The sequence below is a fragment of the Triticum dicoccoides genome, chromosome 7A, assembly GCF_002162155.2.
Source record: "Triticum dicoccoides isolate Atlit2015 ecotype Zavitan chromosome 7A, WEW_v2.0, whole genome shotgun sequence".
In the NCBI taxonomy this organism is placed as follows: domain Eukaryota; kingdom Viridiplantae; phylum Streptophyta; class Magnoliopsida; order Poales; family Poaceae; genus Triticum; species Triticum dicoccoides.
Window position 1 is genome coordinate 523,039,212 of NC_041392.1, and position 20,100 is coordinate 523,059,311.

Below are 20,100 nucleotides of genomic sequence, written 5' to 3' on the forward strand. Positions count from 1 at the left end.
TCTCACACACACATGCTCTAGGCGGAGCAGTTGTTCCTACCACCCTTCATACAACCTTACCCGTATGATAAAAAATAACCTTAATTTACGTGTATAACATGGAAAAATTCCACTTTACTTTAGTAGTTAGCAAACTTATCATCTATACCCTTATAAAAAACCAAGTTGGCGATGATGGTGTGCCTGCCATCTTGTATTATAGACCGTTTGATCTATATCTGACGGATAGAAAGCAAACTATGATAATTTTACAAAATATACCCGCACCTCTCTCCACATCCTTATCTCCCACAACCTCATTGCTGAGCAATTAAAAAAGAAAGTCTCTGGAACAATCTAGCATGGTGGCCGCTGCCGCTTGCCGGTGCCATCCATCCCCATGCCTCCACCCATTCCGACCACCAGTCACCACCATGCTCCACTCCTCACCTCATCTCTCATCTATCATTTTTTCGATGAAATTCTCAAGATACCAGTTTTCTGATAATTTTTTTGAAATATCATTAGTTTTTACACATGGGATTACTCCTGCATGGGTAAATCACAATAGGTGTTTTGTAAAAAAATGCATATTGATGTTCCGTGCAATGCACGAGCATCTTGCTTGTAATTATATAATGCAAATCACGAGTAGGAAGTGACCTTTTTTTACACAACCACATTAACATGGCCACGTAAATCACTAGCTAAAGTAAATACCATTATACTTATATCCCGATGCAAAAGGTTGAGTACATGTACGAAGAGTAGAGTCGCACACACACACTCTGTCTCTCAGAATCACACACACACACACACACACACCAGTTACGTGACGCCCACTAAGGAGACATGTATGTTACAATTTGTGCACCCGCAGGTGCACGTGATGCTGCGCATTTATTTAAGCCGGACGGCGAACCCAAACAGTAGTTGCATTCATTCCCCTCCCGCCGCCTTTTCTCTGGTCGCCGTCGCCCGGTAGCCATGTGTTGGGGAACGTAGCAGAATTTTAAAATTTTCTACGCATCACCAAGATCAATCTATGGAGTCATCTAGCAACGAGAGAGAGGAGTGCATCTACATACCCTTGTAGATCGCAAGCGGAAGCGTTCAAGAGAATGGGGTTGATGGAGTCGTACTCGTCGTGATCCAAATCACCGATGACCGAGCGCCGAATGGACGGCACCTCCGCGTTCAACACACGTACAGTTGGGGAAGACGTCTCCTCCTTATTGATCCAGCAAGGGGGAAGGAGAGGTTGATGGAGATCCAACAGCACGACGGCGTGGTGGTGGAAGCAGCGGGGATCTCGGCAGGGCTTCGCCAAGCTCAGCGAGAGGGAGAGGTGTTACGAGGGGAGAGGGAGGCCCCAGGGGCTAGGGTGCGACTCCCATGCGCTTCCCCACTATATATAGGGGTGGAGGGGGCTGGTTTCTTGCCCTCCAAGTCCATTGGGGCGTTGGCAAAGGTGGGGGAAAGAAATCTCATCATTTCCCTTCCCCACCGATTGTTATCCCCCCTTTTTAGGGATCTTGATCTTATCCCTTCGGGATATGATCTTATTCCTTCTAAGGGGGATCTTGGTGCGCCTTGAACAGGGGTGTGGGGCCTTGCCCCCACTACCCACGTTCATGTGGGTCCCCCCATGCAGGTGGGCCCCACTCCGGAACCTTCTAGAACCTTCCCGGTACAATACCGAAAAATCCCGAACATTTTCCGGTGGCCAAAATAGGACTTCCCATATATAAATCTTTACCTCCCGACCATTCCGGAACTCCTCGTGACATCCGGGATCTCATCCGGGACTCCGAACAACTTTCGGGTTACCACATACTAATATCTCTACAACCCTAGCGTCACCGAACCTTAAGTGTGTAGACCCTACGGGTTCGGGAGACATGCAGACATGACCAAGACGACTCTCCGGTCAATAACCAACAGCGGGATCTAGATACCCATGTTGGCTACCACATGTTTCACGATGATCTCATCGGATGAACAACGATGTCGAGGATTCAATCAATCCCGTATTCAATTCCCTTTGTCCAGCGGTATTGTACTTGCCCGAGATTCGATCGTCGGCATCCGATACCTTGTTCAATCTCGTTACCGGCAAGTATCTTTACTCGTTCCGTAACACATCATCCCGTGATCAACTCCTTGGTCACATTGTGCACATTATGATGATGTCCTACCGAGTGGGCCCAGAGATACCTCTCCGTCACACGGAGTGACAAATCCCAGTCTCGATTCGTGCCAACCCAACATACACTTTTGGAGATACCCGTAGTGCACCTTTATAGCCACCCAGTTACGTTGTGACTTTTGGCACACCCAAAGCATTCCTACGGTATCCGGGAGTTGCACAATCTCATGGTCTAAGGAAATGATACTTGACATTTAGAAAAGCTTTAGCATACAAACTACACGATCTTTGTGCTAGGCTTAGGATTGGGTCTTGTCCATCACATCATTCTCCTAATGATGTGACCCCGTTATCAACGACATCCAATGTCCATGGTCAGGAAACCGTAACCATCTATTGATGAACGAGCTTGTTAACTAGAGGCTTACTAGGGACATGGTGTTGTCTATGTATCCACACATGTATCTCAGTTTCCTATCTATACAATTCTAGCATGGATAATAAACGATTATCATGAACAAGGAAATATAATAATAACCAATTTATTATTGCCTCTAGGGCATATTTCCAACCGTCTCCCACTTGCACTAGAGTCAATAATCTAGTTCACATCGCCATGTGATTAACACTCACAGGTCACATCGCCATGTGACCAACATCCAAATAGTTTACTAGAGTCAATAATCTAGTTCACATCACTATGTGATTAACACTCAATGAGTTCTGGGTTTGAGCATGTTATGCTTGTGAGAGAGGTTTTAGTCAACGGGTCTGCAACATTCAGATCCGTATGTACTTCGCAAATCTCTACGCTATATTTGGAGCCATTTCAAATAACTGTTCTACTTGGAGCTATTCTAAATTGTTTGTCCATTATACGTATCCGGTATCTCTACTCAGAGCTATCCGGATAGGTGTTAAGCTTGCATCAATGTAACTCTTTACGTCGAACTCTTTATCACCTCCATAACCGAGAAACATATCCTTATTCCTCTAAGGATAATTTTGACCGCTATCTGGTGATCTACTCCTAGATCACCTTTGTACCCTCTTGCCAGACATGTGGCAAGACACACATCAGGTGCGGTACTCAGCATGGCATACTGTATAGAGCCTATGACAAAAGCATAGGGGACGACCTTCGTCCTTCCTCTTTCTCCTGCCGTGGTCGATCTTTAACTTCATAACTTCATAGCTTACAACTCAGGCAAGAACTCCTTCTTTGACTGGTCCATCTTGAACACCTTTAAGATCATGTCAAGGTATGTGCTCATTTGAAAGTACCATTAAGCGTTTTGATCTATCCTTATAGATCTTGATGCTCAATGTTCAAGTAGCTTAATCCAGGTTTTCCATTGAAAAACACTTTTCAAACAACCTTATATGCTTTCCAGAAATTATACATCATTTCTGATCAACAATATGTCAACAACATATACTCATCAGAAATTCTATAGTGCTCCCACTCACTTCTTTGGAAATACAAGTTTCTCATAAACTTTGTATAAACCCAAAGGCTTTGATCATCTCATCAAAGCGTACATTCCAACTCCGAGGTGCTTACTCCAGTCCTTAAAAGGATTGCTGGAGCTTTGCATACTTGTTAGCATTTTTCAGGACTGACAAAACCTTCTGGTTGTATCAGATACAACCTTTCCTCAGGAAAATCGTTAAGGAAACAATATTTTGACATCGTATCTGCAAGATTTCATAAACAATGCAGTAACTGCTAACATAATTCCAACAGACTCTTAGCATCGCTATGAGTGAGAAAGTCTCATCGTAGTCAACTCCTTGAACTTGTCGGAAAACATCTTAACGACAAGTCGAGCTTTCTTAATGGTGATACTTACCACCATTGTCCGTCTTTCTTTTAAAATCCATATGTACCCAACAGCCTTATGACCATCAAGCAGTTCTTCCAAAGTCTACGCTTTGTTTTCATACATGGATCCTCTCTCGGATTTTATGGCCTCGAGCCAATTTTCGGAATTCGGGCCCACCATCGCTTCTCCATAGCTCGTAGGTTCATTGTTGTCTAGCAACATGACTTCCAAGACAGGATTACGTACCACTCTGAAGTAGTACGCATCCTTGTCGTCCTACAAGGTTTGGTAGTGACTTGATCCGAAGTTTCATGATCACTATCATAAGCTTCCACTTCAATTGGTGTAGGTGCCACAGGAACAACTCCCCGTGCCCTGCTATACACTGGTTGAAGTGACGGTTCAATAACCTCATCAATTCTCCACCATCCTCCCACTCAATTCTTTCGAGAGAAACTTTTCCTCGAGAAAGGACCCGATTCTAGAAACAATCCCTATTGCTTTCAGATCTGAGACAGGAGGTACACCCAACTATTTTGGGTACTCTATGAAGATGCATTTATCCGCTTTGGGTTCGAGCTTATCAGCCTGAAACTTTTTCACATAAGCAATGCAGCCCCAAACTTTTAAGAAATGACAGCTTAGGTTTCTCTTAAACCATAGTTCATACGGTGTCATCTCATCGGAATTACGTGGTGCCCTATTTAAAGTGAATGTGGTTGTCTCTAATGCCTAACCCATAAACTATCGTGGTAATTCGATAAGAGACATCATGGTATGCATCATATCCAATAGGGTGCAGTTATGATGTTCGGGCACACCATCACACTATGGTGTTCCAGGCTGTATTAGTTGTGAAACAATTTCCACAATGTCTTAATTCTGTGCCAAACTCGTAATTCAGATATTCATCTCTATGATCATATCATAGATATTTTATCCTCTTGTCACGACGATCTTCAACTTCACCCTGAAATTACTTGAACCTTTCAATAATTCAGACTCATGATTCATCAAGTAAATATACTTAGCATCTACTCAAATCATCTATGAAGTAAGAATATAATGATATCCACTACATGCCTCAACACTCATTGGACTGCAGACATCAAGATGTATTCTTCCAACAAGTTGCTTTCTTGTTCCATCTTACTGAAAACGAGGCCTTTCAGTCATCTTGCTCATGTGGTATGATTTGCATGTCTCGAGTGATTCAAAATCAAGCGAGTCCAAAGATCCATCAACATGGAGCTTCTTCATGCGTTTCATACCATTGTGACTAAAATTACAGCGCCACAAGTATGTGGTACTATCATTACTATCTTATATCTTTTGGCATGAACATGTGTATCACTATGATCGGGATTCGATAAACCATTCATTTTAGGTGCAAGACCATTGAAGGTATTATTCAAATAAACAGAGTAACCATTATTCTCCTTAAATGAATAACCGTATTGCGATAAACATAATCCAATCATGTCTATGCTCAACGCAAACACCAAATAACAATTATTTAGGTTTAACACCAATCCTGATGGTAAACGAAGCGTGCGATGCTTGATCACATCAACCTTGGAAACACTTCCAACAAATATCATCGTCTCACCTTTGACTAGTCTCCGTTTATTCCGTAGCCTTTCATTTCGAGTTACCAACACTTAGCAACCGAACCGGTATCTAATACCTTGCTGCTACTAGGAGTACTAGTAAAGTACACATTTTATATAATGTATGTCCAATACATACTTCTTTCAACCTTGCCAGCCTTCTCATCTACCAAGTATCTAGGGTGGTTCTGCTTCAGTGACCGTTCCCCTTGTTACAGAAGCACTTAGTCTCGGGCTTGGGTTCAACTTTGGGTTTCTTCACTAGAGCAGCAACTGATTTGTCGTTTCATGAAGTATCCCTTTCTTGCCCTTGCCCTTCTTGAAACTAGTGGTTTTACTAACCATCAACGATTGATGCTCCTATTTGATTTCTACTTTCGCGGTGTCGCGAATAGCTCAAGGATCATCATATCTATCCCTGATATGTTTTAGTTCATCACGAAGCTCTAGTAGCTTGGTGGCAGTGACTTTGGAGAACCATCACTATCTCATCTGGAAGATCAACTCCCACACGATTCAAGCGATTGTAGTACTCATACAATCTGAGCACATGCTCAACAATTGAGCTTTTCTCCTTAGTGTGCAGGCTTAAGAAACTTGTCAAAGGTCTCATACCTCTTGACGTGGGCACTATCCTGAAATCCCAATTTCAGTCCTATGTTCTGCGATGTTTCAAAAACGTCTTTGGTGCCTCAATTCTAAACAATTTAGCATTACGCACTAAACTATCATGTAGTCATCAAAACGTGTATGTTAGATGTTCGCAACATCCACAACCGACGTTCGAGGTTCAGCTCACTGAGCGGTGCATTAAGGACATAATCATTCTGCGCAGCAATGAGGACAATCCTCTATTTACGGACCCAGTCCGCATAATTGCTACTATCAACTTTCAACTAAATTTTCTCTAGGAACATATCTAAAACAGTAGAACTAAAGCGTAAGCTACGACATAATTTGCAAAGTCCTTTTCACTATGTTCATGATAATTAAGTTCATTTGATTATTTAATGAACTACCACTTAGATAGACATCCCTCTAGTCATCTAAGTGATACATGATCCGAGTCAACTAGGCCGTGTCCGATCATCACGTGAGATGGACTAGTCATCATCGGTGAACATCTTCATGTTGGTCATATCTTCTATACAACTCATGTTCGACCTTTCGGTCTTCCGCGTTCCGAGGCCATGTATGTACATGCTAGGCTCGTCAAGTCAACCTAAGTGTATTGCATGTGTAAATCTGGCTTACACCCGTTGTATTCGAACGTTAGAATCTATCACACCCGATCATCACGTGGTGCTTCGAAACAACAAACCTTCGCAACGGTGCACAGTTAGGGGGAACACTTTTCTTGAAATTATTGCGAGGGATCATCTTATTTTAGCTACCATAGTTCTAAGCAAATAAGATGTAAAACATGATAAACATCACATGCAATCAAATAGTGACATGATATGGCCAATATCATTTTGCTACTTTTGATCTCCATCTTCGGGGCGCCATGATCATCATCGTCACCGGCATGACACCATGATCTCCATCATCATGATCTCCATCATCGTGTCTTCATGAAGTTGTCTCGTCATCTATTACTTCTACTACTATGGCTAACGGTTTAGCAATAAAGTAAAGTAAATACATGACATTTATGTTGACACGCAGGTCATAAATAAATTAAGACAACTCCTATGGCTCCTGCCGATTGTCATACTCATCGACATGCAAGTCGTGATTCCTATTACAAGAACATGATCAATCTCATACATCACATATATCATTCATCACATCCTTTTGGTCATATCACATCACACGACACATGCTACAAAAACAAGTTAGACGTGCTCTAATTGTTGTTGCAATTTTTTACGTGGCTGCTATAGGTTTCTTAGCTAGAACGTTTCTTACCTATGCAAAAACTACAAAGTGATATGCCAATTTCTATTTACCCTTCATAAGGACCTTTTTCATCGAATCCGATCCGACTAAAGTGGGAGACACAGACACCCGCTAGCCACCTTATGCAACTAGTGCATGTCAGTCGGTGGAACCTATCTCACGTAAGTGTACGTGTAAGGTCGGTCTGGGCCGCTTCATCCCACGATGTCGCCGAATCAAGATAAGACTAGTAACGGCAAGTAAATTGACAAAATCGACGCCCACAACTACTTTGTCTTCTACTCGTGCATAGAAACTACGCATAGACCTAGCTCATGATGCCACTGTTGGGGAACGTAGCAGAATTTTAAAATTTTCTATGCATCACCAAGATCAATCTATGGAGTCATCTAGCAATGAGAGAGAGGAGTGCATCTACATACCCTTGTAGATCGCGAGCGGAAGCGTTCAAGAGAACGGGGTTGATGGAGTCGTACTCGTCGTGATCCAAATCACCGATGACCGAGCGCCGAATGGACGGCACCTCTGCGTTCAACACACATACGATTGGGGAAGACGTCTCCTCCTTCTTGATCCAGCAAGGGGGAAGGAGAGGTTGATGGAGATCCAGCAGCACGACGGCGTGGTGGTGGAAGCAGCGGGGATCTCGGCAGGGCTTCACCAAGCTCAGCGAGAGGGAGAGGTGTTACGAGGGGAGAGGGAGGTGCCAGGGGCTAGGGTGCGACTCCCATGCGCTTCCCCACTATATATAGGGGTGGAGGGGGCTGGTTTCTTGCCCTCCAAGTCCATTGGGGCGTTGGCAAAGGTGGGGGAAAGAAATGCCATCATTTCCCTTCCCCACCGATTGCTATCCCCCCTTTTTAGGGATCTTGATCTTATCCCTTCGGGATATGATCCTATTCCTTCTAAGGGGGGATCTTGGTGCACCTTGAACAGGGGTGTGGGGCCTTTCCCCCACTACCCACGTTCATGTGGGTCCCCCCATGCAGGTGGGCCCCACTCCGGAACCTTCTAGAACCTTCCCGGTACAATACCGAAAAACCCCGAACATTTTCCGGTGGCCAAAATAGGACTTCCCATATATAAATCTTTACCTCCCAACCATTCCGGAACTCCTCGTGACGTCCGGGATCTCATCCGGGACTCCGAACAACTTTCGGGTTACCGCATACTAATATCTCTACAACCCTAGCGTCACCGAACCTTAAGTGTGTAGACCCTACGGGTTCGGGACATGACCGAGACGACTCTCCGGTCAATAACCAACAGCGGGATCTGGATACCCATGTTGGCTCCCACATGTTCCACGATGATCTCATCGGATGAACCACGATGTCGAGGATTCAATCAATCCCGTATTCAATTCCCTTTGTCCAGCGGTATTGTACTTGCCCGAGATTCGATCGTTGGTATTCGATACCTTGTTCAATCTCGTTATCGGCAAGTCTCTTTACTCGTTCCGTAACACATCATCCCGTGATCAACTCCTTGGTCACATTGTGCACATTATGATGATGTCCTACCGAGTGGGCCCAGAGATACCTCTCCGTCACATGGAGTGACAAATCCCAGTCTCGATTCGTGCCAACCCAACAGACACTTTCGGAGATACCCGTAGTGCACCTTTATAGCCACCCAGTTACGTTGTGACGTTTGGCACACCCAAAGCATTCCTACGGTATCCGGGAGTTGCACAATCTCATGGTCTAAGGAAATGATACTTGACATTTAGAAAAGCTTTAGCATACGAACTACACGATCTTTGTGCTAGGCTTAGGATTGGGTCTTGTCCATCACATCATTCTCCTAATGATGTGATCCCGTTATCAAGGACATCCAATGTCCATGGTCAGGAATCCGTAACCATCTATTGATCAACGAGCTAGTTAACTAGAGGCTTACTAGGGACATGGTGTTGTCTATGTATCCACACATGTATCTGAGTTTCCTATCAATACAATTCTAGCATGGATAATAAACGATTATCATGAACAAGGAAATATAATAATAACCAATTTATTATTGCCTCTAGGGCATATTTCCAACACCATGGCCCAGCCAAAGGTAACAACATACGCCATACTCCCGCCGGAGCGACGCTTTAATCTGGAAATTTTAGTGGTCATGCATGCATCTTTTTGTGCTAGCACTCCTATATAAGGGTTGACCGGTCGCTTCGCACGGACGTGCGCGGGCGGTGGAAGAGGAAGGAGAAGGGAATCCGGCTATGGAGTAACGTTTTTTACCACAATTTCTTAGGAAACTGAGTGCAATAATTGAGTAGTTTTGCAAACTACCAGTACTACACCTGAAATGGTTCAAAACCTATACTCCCTTGCCAGCATGTGCTTCCCGCGTGAAACGGTCAGCGTCACCCTGGAGCGTCAGTGCCGCATTAATGCCCGGCCAGAGCGGAGGCGACCTCTCACTGGCGTCGGCTTTGAAGCGGTGCGACAGTCGAGAGAGCGCCGCTTCCCGGTGCACGCGACTGCTCCATGTCGAGGCTGGCCATAAGCCCTGTTTGGATCCATGGGTTAGAGTTAGTTTGAGCTAGTTGGGGCTCAAATAGCCCTAAAGTATCCAAGCATGAGGCTTTAAATTGGAGCAAGTTGCACCGAACCCACCCAAAAAAACTATCCCACCCAAGAGGTGCTAACTGGAGATAGTTCTCATTGGGACCACTGAAAAATCACTTTTCTCTCTCCATCAAGTGCATTTATTGTCAATCTAACCCTGTCACCCAAACACCTCTTTGGCTACAGTTAGTTCAGGGTTAGTCATGAGTTAGTCTAACCTCTAGCTAAGTTAGAGTATCCAAACAGGAGCAATATAGGACATGCAAGTTGCTCAAAGCATACAATCAAATTCGTACATGAAAGGATTTTTTTCTTTTTGAAAACGGAACGTGAAAGGAATTTTTTTAGAATTCTCTTGGCATGTCGTTAACATGTGATGAGTTAACCGACCTCAATAGATGGCAAAAACGCCAGCCTGCTGCAGTTTGAGAGACGACGAGGAGGGAGAAGAGATACGGGCTGCTGGATTACTAGATATAGGTGTCGCACGGAAGCCAGGAAATATGGTGATAGCATGGGTTAGCCATGTACTAGTATGATGTAACTACACTAGGCTGCCATGTTTCATATTCTTCCAGTCCACTGTGGAGATGATTGGTTGATTTTATATCGCTGAATAATATAAAATATTATGAGTGCAGACGCTCCACCACGAGGTTCCTTGCTCCTTCTCGGTCGTCGGGAATCTATGTTCTTCCACTCTATTTTTTATGTGAGCTTTGTTCATCCTTTTGCCAACATGCGAGACATCTAGCATCAAGGTGCACGTGTCATGCAAGGATCGTTCCATCTATATGAAGAACACGTGGGACTGGAACTACGAGACGGACATGTCCCCAGGAGTGGACGTGCGAACCTATGTAATGTAGCGCAGTAAGTGAAGTAGAAAGGCACAAATAGTATGAACATGCGTGGCGTATAGGCATTTGTCTCTTACTACCACTAAATGTTGTACGTGCAATGCCCGGTGATGTTATGGAGTACGTGACTAAGTACTCTACTACTACTATATTAATTGGAGGCACATATTAGGTTTTATATTTGTTTACGTGTATGCCCCGAGACCTTCCAACTAGACGTGTCTTTCTCTCCGGGTTGCACTTTGTATTGTTCATACCAGTAGTACAGTAGTACTACTACGTGTGGTCTCTGACCCAGAAGTGGAGACGCTCTACCATGCAGTTCATGTCCCACTCCTTTCGCTGACGTGTGGGACATCTAGCACGTGGCGTGTGTTTGGCACTCCTTCATCGTAAGAGTTGAAACACTAGCATTCATTAGAAATAAAAAATAAATATAAATCACCAGTGATACTATACCACGTGGTTTCCTTGCTCCTCGATATCGGAAAGAATACTTCCGCTCGCCAACATGTGGGACGTCGACCATCCTGGTCCACTTGCCATGCCCGCAGAAATCCAAGGGAGAGTCACCCCGGTCGTCGCACCGCAGTAATTACTAATGAGCCGTCAAATCACAGGCCCAACCTTACCCATTGTGAAGTTGCTCGGATGAAGGAACCATCATGACTTTGTTGAATTCCGCTTCTTGAAGAAAACTACTATACCAGCAGTACTGCTAGCTACAGTAGTTACTCCAGCAGAGGCCTCCTTTGGTTCATAGGATAGGAATTTTATAGGAATATGAAAATCATAGGAAGTGAGATGACATGCATCTCAATTCCTATAGAGAAAGAGATACCATTTGATGCATTGGATAGGAATTTTTCCATTGAGTCTAGGCTAATGTACTAGTAATTTGCTCTAAAATCTACAGTAGTAACTAGTAGTACTGCTACATGCTTGTAATTAATTAAACAAATGTACGGGTGACACAGACACACACACTGTAGCGACCCGACCTCAAACGGTCAAGTCTCTATGCTTCAGTGTCATCGCTGGATCGGTAATGCTGACACACACAGTACTCGAAGGATTTATAACAGAGTAGCAATCACACACTTATTACATCGAATGTCTCAAAAGAGAACTTATTACAATAATATGGCTTAAGGGCATCTAATGCGATAACAACGGAAGGCATGGAAGACAAAGTGAGTCCATCAACTCCAACGACATAACTGAGCTGCACGGCAACGACCTAACGAACCTTACTCCTCGTCTGAAAAGTCTGCAACATAATACATTGCAGCCGAAAACTGGTCAACACATGGAATATGCTGGCAAAGTAACACAGTAGAGCAAGAACAGAATAATGCTATCACTACATGCATATTTGGCTGGTGGAAAGCTCTATGGTTACAGTTTTTGCGAAAAGCAAATTTTTCCCTACAACAAAGGAATAGATTTTAATTTAACTATCATGGTGGTTGAAACATTGAGAAGGTACCCCAACTCAATCCCAATTAAAGTAGTTAACAACACAACAATATTAATTAAGAGTGTTGAGATACATGTGATAACCCAAGTACTAGATACTCAAGATTGTCCATAACCGGGGACACGGCTAACCATGATTAGATTGTACACTCTGCAGAGGTTTGCGCACTTTTCCCCACAAGACTCGATCGCCTCCGTTGGATTTCTCGCACTACATGGTGTTTGAGAAACGGATGACCGAGACACAGTCTTTCAGAAACATTAACTCTCTACTCCGGGTAGACCATACCAAACCTACAAAACCCACTACCTGCTGATCCACCTCTTCAAGAGCTTCACGTAACTTACTCAACTATGCTAGAGCCCATAATAGCTTGTGGCTGCACATGGAAGTTTCTAGCATGAATCATCCCAGTTCCCTTTGAGCCTGGGTGGCGGTCCATAGGAAGATCACACGGGTACCCCAGGATTTCCAAAAAAAGTACAGACAACACTGGGTTCCCCAGGTGCCTCAATCCACCCAGATGTTAATTTAAGTTGCCACCTTAAGTTGAACCATTAAATAACTATCTCATATCTGTCATGGATTTCACTCAAACCCAAACCACGTCTACAAGCATATCATAGCAATATAAGCAACGCGTAGAACTAACTCGCAAGGGTTTGATAGTAACAGGGCAATAGGTTCTACCTCAATATCTACTTCCCAACCCACAAGTTAATGACATCCTAATCATGCAATGTTTGGGGTGTGAAACTAATGCATAAAAACTGGGTATGAAAAGAGTATGATCAATGTGTTACTTGCCTTGCTGACGATCCGCGAATCCTAGGGACTCGTAGTAACACGCTTCGCACTCCGGGAATTCTATCACAAACAAACAATAGCATACATAAGAAACAAGCAAAGATGCCAAGCAAAACTCAAGTAAGAGAGGTTGACCAGAAAGTTCAACTTAAGAACTTCGGTTTGCAAAAAGAATCAAATCAAACGGAGCAACGAAACTCAAACGGCGAAAGAAACAAGATCCGTTTACTAATCTGAACTAAGGTCAAATTTTACAGTATCAAAATCTTGTTTAAGTTGATTAAGCGGAAAGAGGGTCTCGAGACGAAGATCTGGGCGCTTGAATCGCATGATTCCGACTAACGAGCGAAAAGAAAAAGAGAAATGAAAATCGGATCAGAGATCGCGATCGAAAATAATCGCGGATTAATCCGATAAAAAGAAAACGGACGAACAGACTAACGAATGAGCGTTTGTTATCTGTAACTAACGGGCGAAAACCATTCGTTAAAACGAACATACGGACGAACGTCCGCAAACTAGAAGAACCGGGAAAAACCGGCGAACCGATCTAAAAAAAACGAACGAGGTTTCTAAAAAAACCGAACGATTTTTAAAAAAACCGGCGGCTCGCATCGGCGCGGTACCTCGGTGAGGTGGCTCCGGCAAGGCGGGACGGGGCGGCGGCCTGCGGGGCAGCGGGGCTCGGCGGCGACGCGGGGCGGCAAGTGGCGGCGAGGCGTGGGCGGCGGCAGGTGGCGCGGCTCGGGGCGGGCGGCGGCGGCGGCGGTGGTTGGCGGTGGTGGGGGCTCGGGCGACGGAGTATACAAAGGGGCGGGGTAGGGTGGCTTGGGGGAGGGGCCAAGGCGGCGGCGGTGGAGTCCGGCTCGGACTCCTCGTCCGAGTCGGCGGCGGCGGCGCGCGAGGAAGGCAGCGGCGCGAGCGGTTCGGCCGGTGGCCCGGCTTGGTTTCGGCCCAGTCGGCTGGAACTTTTTTTTAAAACAATTCCGCCGAACTCAGAAAAAATCCTAGAAAATAAAATAAAATTCTAAAAATGCCAAAACAAATTTTCTCCGTCTAAATAAAATATTTAGAACCGGATGAACATTTTCTTGGCCCTAAAATATAATTTTGAAAGACGTGCAATTTTTCTAATGCAAATAAAATCCAAATAAAATCAAATAAATAATTTTAATATTTTTCCTCCAATATTTCAATTATTTTGGAGAAGTCATATTATCTCCTCTCATATATTTTAATATGAAATATTTTCAGAGGAAAAAATAATTAAAACCAAAATCCTCGTTTCATTATTTGATAAAAAATCAAATATGAGAACCGGGAAATCCCCAACTCTCTCCGAGGGTCCTTGAGTTGCTTAGGATTTCGAGGATTGCGGAACGAGAAATGCAATAAAATATGATATGCAAGAATGACCTATGTATAACATTCCAAATTGAATATTTGGGATGTTACACACACACACACAGTAACTACTAGTACTACTACTTCTCACATGTTGGCTAGACGCCGTCGTTCTCCTTCCTGGCTTTGTCGGCGACACCCGCCGTGCTTGGATCTTCGTCGACCTCTCCACATCAGCGCGTGCGTCCTCTTCTTTCTTGCGGCGGGGGGCCTCTCTTTTCTTGAGTGCTTTCTGACTTTTCCGCTCCCTCTGTGCGGCTTTGGCCGCCTCTTGCTCTACCGCCCATTCAGCCTTGGCAGCTTCAAATTCCTCCCACATAGGTGTGAGGTCGCGAGCAGTGATGAACTCGGCACGGTAGGATGCCACCGCTTCCCTACCATTATCTGTGCGGTCGTGGGCGGCGAGGAACTCGGCGTGGCGGGATGCCATCGCTTCCTTACCGGTTAGTGTGCGGCACGGTGGCATGAACGACGCTTGGTGATAGCTCTGGTGGTCATCAAAGGCTAGCTGGCGACAAGAGCGGTTGCATGGACGCCTGGTTGTCAATATGTGCCGCATACGCTTGAAAGGCTCATCATCCATGAGTTCACATTTTACCACCATGCCAGTGTCTGACCGCCCTGGCCTACCGAAACCCCTTCCATCACTAGCGCGCCCTTCCCGCCTGAAATGATTACCGTCTCTCCAGAATGTCAATGCCGCATTCACCGGCCTTAACTGCAGGTGCAGTTGGTGTGTCACTGACATGCGGGCCAGATGCCCATTGGGCCCACATGTCAGTGATACAACGCACCTGTGGTTAAGTCACTGAAGCAGCGTCTGCATTCACGCTCGACGCGACCTCTCACTGGTGCCGGCATTGCAGCAGCACGACGGCCGAGAGAGCGCCACCCGCGCGGTATCTCGGTGCAAGCCACTGTTCCGCGTTAACGACACCACGACTATCCTTCCGTCCGCCGCCCACATTAATGACACATGACTGCTGACGAACCTACTCCGGCGCCAGCCGTCCATCCGTCTGCCGCGGCTCATTGCCATTCACCCGCTATATTAACTTGAGCCCCAGCTCCAGTCATAGCCAAAGACCCACACTCATTCTCCTCCGGTCCCTTCCTTCTGTCGGCACCACTCTAACCATGGCCTCCTGGCGCTCCAAAGCTCTCTTGGACGTACTTTCACAGGAGCAGATGAAGGACATCGGCGGCCCCGCTCCGGGCACGCTACAAAGCTCTCTTGGACATACTGTCGCAGGAGCAGATGAAGGAGATCGCTGGCTCCCCCCTCGGCCGCCCTCTGCCGCCACGACCACGAAGCCGACGCGCGTGTGCGGGCACAGCCGGCAGCGTGGAAGAGTAGTACACGGTAGGTCGCCGCCGCTTTGTTCCCAGGAAGGCCACCGCTCCTCCAGTCAGTCGACGCCAAGCTTGGTAGGATAAACATCGACGGCCGATTAGCCGCTTGACGGCGACGTGGAGGCGGAAATCTTCAGAACCTTGTGCTTCGGAGGAGGAGGTTATCAAGGTGGATGAGGAGGAGGCAAAGGCAATAGCCAGCTTTCTCAGGTTCATGGCTGGACATGGTGGTCGGGCGCCGGTGATCGTTTAGATTAGGTTTAGAGTAGGTTTTAGTATGGTTTGTGTGAAATATGTAATGAATTTCGTCCAATTTATAGGAATTTTTTTCGTAATGTAATGAATTTCATCCGGTTAATTTGAAATTTGCTTTGTTTGCACGAATTTCGTCCGGTTAGTTCATATAGTTGTCGAAAGGTATGCGGGCAACATTGGATGGCATCCATCAGTGTCCTTGGACAGATGCCGGTGTAAATTTGAGGGCCAGCGCTGGAGATGCCCTAAGTATCATGCTATAATCGCTAACAGTGCTCCATTATTTCGCAGGGAACAGTTTTCCCTCGATCAGAATCAGATCCGCCGTGTTTCGCACTCCTCCCACGTAAGAGTGTAGACTCTTGCTTACATAAAAATTGAGCAAGTGGACGACACTGTAGCACGTCATATCACTCAAACTAGCCCGCCTAACACGCGGGAAAGCACCGCCCTCGTCATTTTGTTCTGGATTTCTATGATCATCGCACGAAAATGTTATGCTTTGCAAGTTCAAAAGGAAAAGGCGGCACACTTACGACTCGTACGCGTCGCACCCCCGATAGTCCGACTCGCACTCCGCTCACCAGAGGGGACACACGTTCGCATTTTCACTAACATGTGGGACTACAATTGAATAAACCGTCGATAGCCGAAATCTAATCGCTCGGCAGGCGTCGGCTGAGGAGAGAGAGACGGGGGAGGGAGAAGAGATCGCCCGCCCGCCGCGCAGGGACTCCAAGAAATATATAGGGTGATAATGTGAGGTGGGCCATGGGGGGGTCCGGAGTAAGTGAAGTAGAAAGGCACAAATGGTATGAGCATGCGTGGCATATAGGGTGTGTTTGGTTGCATTCTCATCTCAGCATAGTTGTTCCCTCTTCATGCATGCTCTCTTCATGCATGCTTCTAGTGTATTTGTGCTAAACAAGTGTGGACTCATGCACCCTCCATACACTCTACCGAACACCCAAAAGTGGGTCGAGAAGGGAACTCTTGGTGGCATTTGTCTCTTACTACGTACTCCCTCCGTTCCAAATTACTCGTCGTGGTTTTAGTTCAAATTTGAACTAAAACCACGACGAGTAATTTGGAACGGAGGGAGTACCACTAAATGTTGTACGTGCAATGCACGGTGATGTTATGGAGTACGTGCCTAAGTACTCTACTACTACTATATTAGTTGGAGGCACATATTAGCTTTTGTATTTGTTTACATGTATGCCCCGAGACCTTCCAACTAGACGTGTCTTTCTCTTCAGGTCGCACTTTGTATCGTTCATACCACTAGTACTACTACGTGTGGTCTCCGACCTAGAAGTGGAAGAAGTGGAGACGCTCTACCACGCTGTTCATGTCCCACTCCTTTCGCTGACGTGTGGGACATCCAGCACGTGCCGTGTTTGGCACTCTTTGTCGTAAGAGTTGAAACACTAGCGTTCATCAGAAATAAAATAAATAAATATAAATCAGCAGTGATACTAATTTTTTTGAAAAAATTATCCCGGTCTACCCCGGTCGTATCGCAGGCCCAACCTTTCCCACTGTAAGCTGGTCGGACGAAGGAACCATCATGACTTCGTTGAATTCCGCTTCTTCAAGAAAACTTACTGTATCCGCAATATTTCTACCACACACGAAGACTAGACGGCACTGTACCACGTTATATCACTGAAACCCACTAGGCCATCCTAAAAAAACCACTAGGCCAAGCCCGCCTATAGGTCATCTATTTTGGAACGGAGGGAGTACGTCTCTGTACTGCTACGATTTTCAATTGTACATCTCTATACTTTTGCTATGATTTTCCTACCCTATGAACCAAATGAGGCCTGAATGTATCCGTGTCGACTAAGCCTACAATTTTAGGAGCTTGGGCTATTGGCCGATCGACGACCGATAAGTATAAGCATACCACGAGCTCATCAGCCCCAACGTTTCTCTTCGGTGAGTGTTTTGCAAGTACTATAGCTCGTGGAGTAGCTAGCCTACTAACACCAAGAATCATCAAACAAGCCCTGCTAATATGATAAACAGTTCAAACTTACATCTAAGCATGCCATATATTATATCAAAAGCTGGTGAGGATACATCTGTTTCCATAACTCGGAGAGGGTTCGCATGATTCACTATCAAACAAAAGTTACAAGTACCGCCCACACAAGACAGTGCACTAGCCCTAAGATGGTTTGATAACATGCATCGTTCTGGTAGTTAAATACAGGGCAATGCAAACTACCCTGAAGGATTAGAGCGACCAACTATTTCTTGTCATCGATCTCTCGGGCAATGACCACAACACGGACAATGGCATGGCAATCGATCTCTGGGCCGATGTCCACAAGACTGACCGTGACATCGGAATCGATCTCTAGGGCGATGTCCACAGGATGGACAGTGGCATCGGAATCGATCTCCGGGGCGATGCCAACAAGATGGACCGCGACATCAAAAATGATCTCTGGGGCGTTGTCCACAGGACGGGCCGCGACATCGGAATCATCAAGGACGTCCACCGGCACCTGCACAACCCTAACATATTAGCAAGTACATTGCAAATAATCAAAAATCACAACTATGGTAATAAGCCATTATTTTTTACCTTGTGCAGCTCACCGGGGGATCCCAACCCTCCAGGGGCCATCTCCTCGTCTTCGATGGGGGCCATCACCTTGCCAGGGGAATACTGCTTCTCAATGGCGACTATCTCCTCAAACTCGGCCTTGAGCCTCGCATAGGTGGCCATCAGAGTTTCTGGGGTACGAACGGTGGGGCCCTTGCTGTTCTTCCAACTTTCTTTGAGGAGTTCGTCCTCCAACGTCGTCAACTCTTTGGCCAGTGCTTGTTTCTTGGAGTTCTTCGTCTCCATTGGTTGGCCCACCAACATGTTCAACTCATTGGTCGGTGCTCACTTCCTGGAGGTCGTTGTCTCCAGTGGGTTGTCCGCCGGCAACTCTTTGCCTAGTGCTCCAGGATCCATCAATGAACTGACAAACAAAAAGCAACCGAAAGGAAACCACAATTGCAATGAAAACGGGAAAAGAATAGGCTATGAGAATCGGTCGGTGCTTCGCAAAAAGAAGATTCTTGGAATGAAAATATAGCAGCATCACTGATTTTCCCACCTTTCCTTCGTCGGTACAGAAGAAAAATGGCAGAAGTGAGTAGCCTGGAGTGAGGTTTTCTTCAAGAAAGGGGAGAAAGGGGTTCAACGAGCGTTCGAGTGAAATGTTGGTTGCTTCGTCCAGTCCAACTTCGAGGCCACTTTACCACTGCTGGTAAAGGTGTGGGTTTTGTGATATGACGGGTCATGACGGCCACACCGGGGTGACCGGTGAGTTTCGACTATAGCACCTCGATGTGATTTGGTGGATGGCACGCGGGCCCAGATGCTTTGATGTCCCGCATGTAGATAGAGCGGCTAGTCATATAGGAGTGCTCAATATTGGGCACCGCAACCAAGGCAGAGAGGAAAACGAGAGAACTACATAATAATGCATGAGTTTAATTAGGGTAGTTTTGTAAAGTACGAGATACATTCCTCCAATCGCAAAATGCCTTGGTTGATGAGATTTGAGATTTGAGCCCTATAAACCGGAAGGGAGGGAGTACTGCACGCGGTCTAGTCTAGTCACTTGTTGAAATCTCTAGAAAGCACTACAAAAAAAAGACACATCCGTGACATTTTGGGCCGAACGATTTTTTTTTCTGTCATACATATGACACTTCTATGACGATAATTGTGACAAAACCCGGTATCATCATAGATGTGGTGGGCTCCTACTTCTATGACAAAAAATCATGATAGAAAATGGGCTTTTCGTCCTGGGCGGGCCGGAGACGCAGCTGCATGACATTCTTTGGGCCATCCATGACGGAAAAAACCGTGGTAGAAGCGAGGG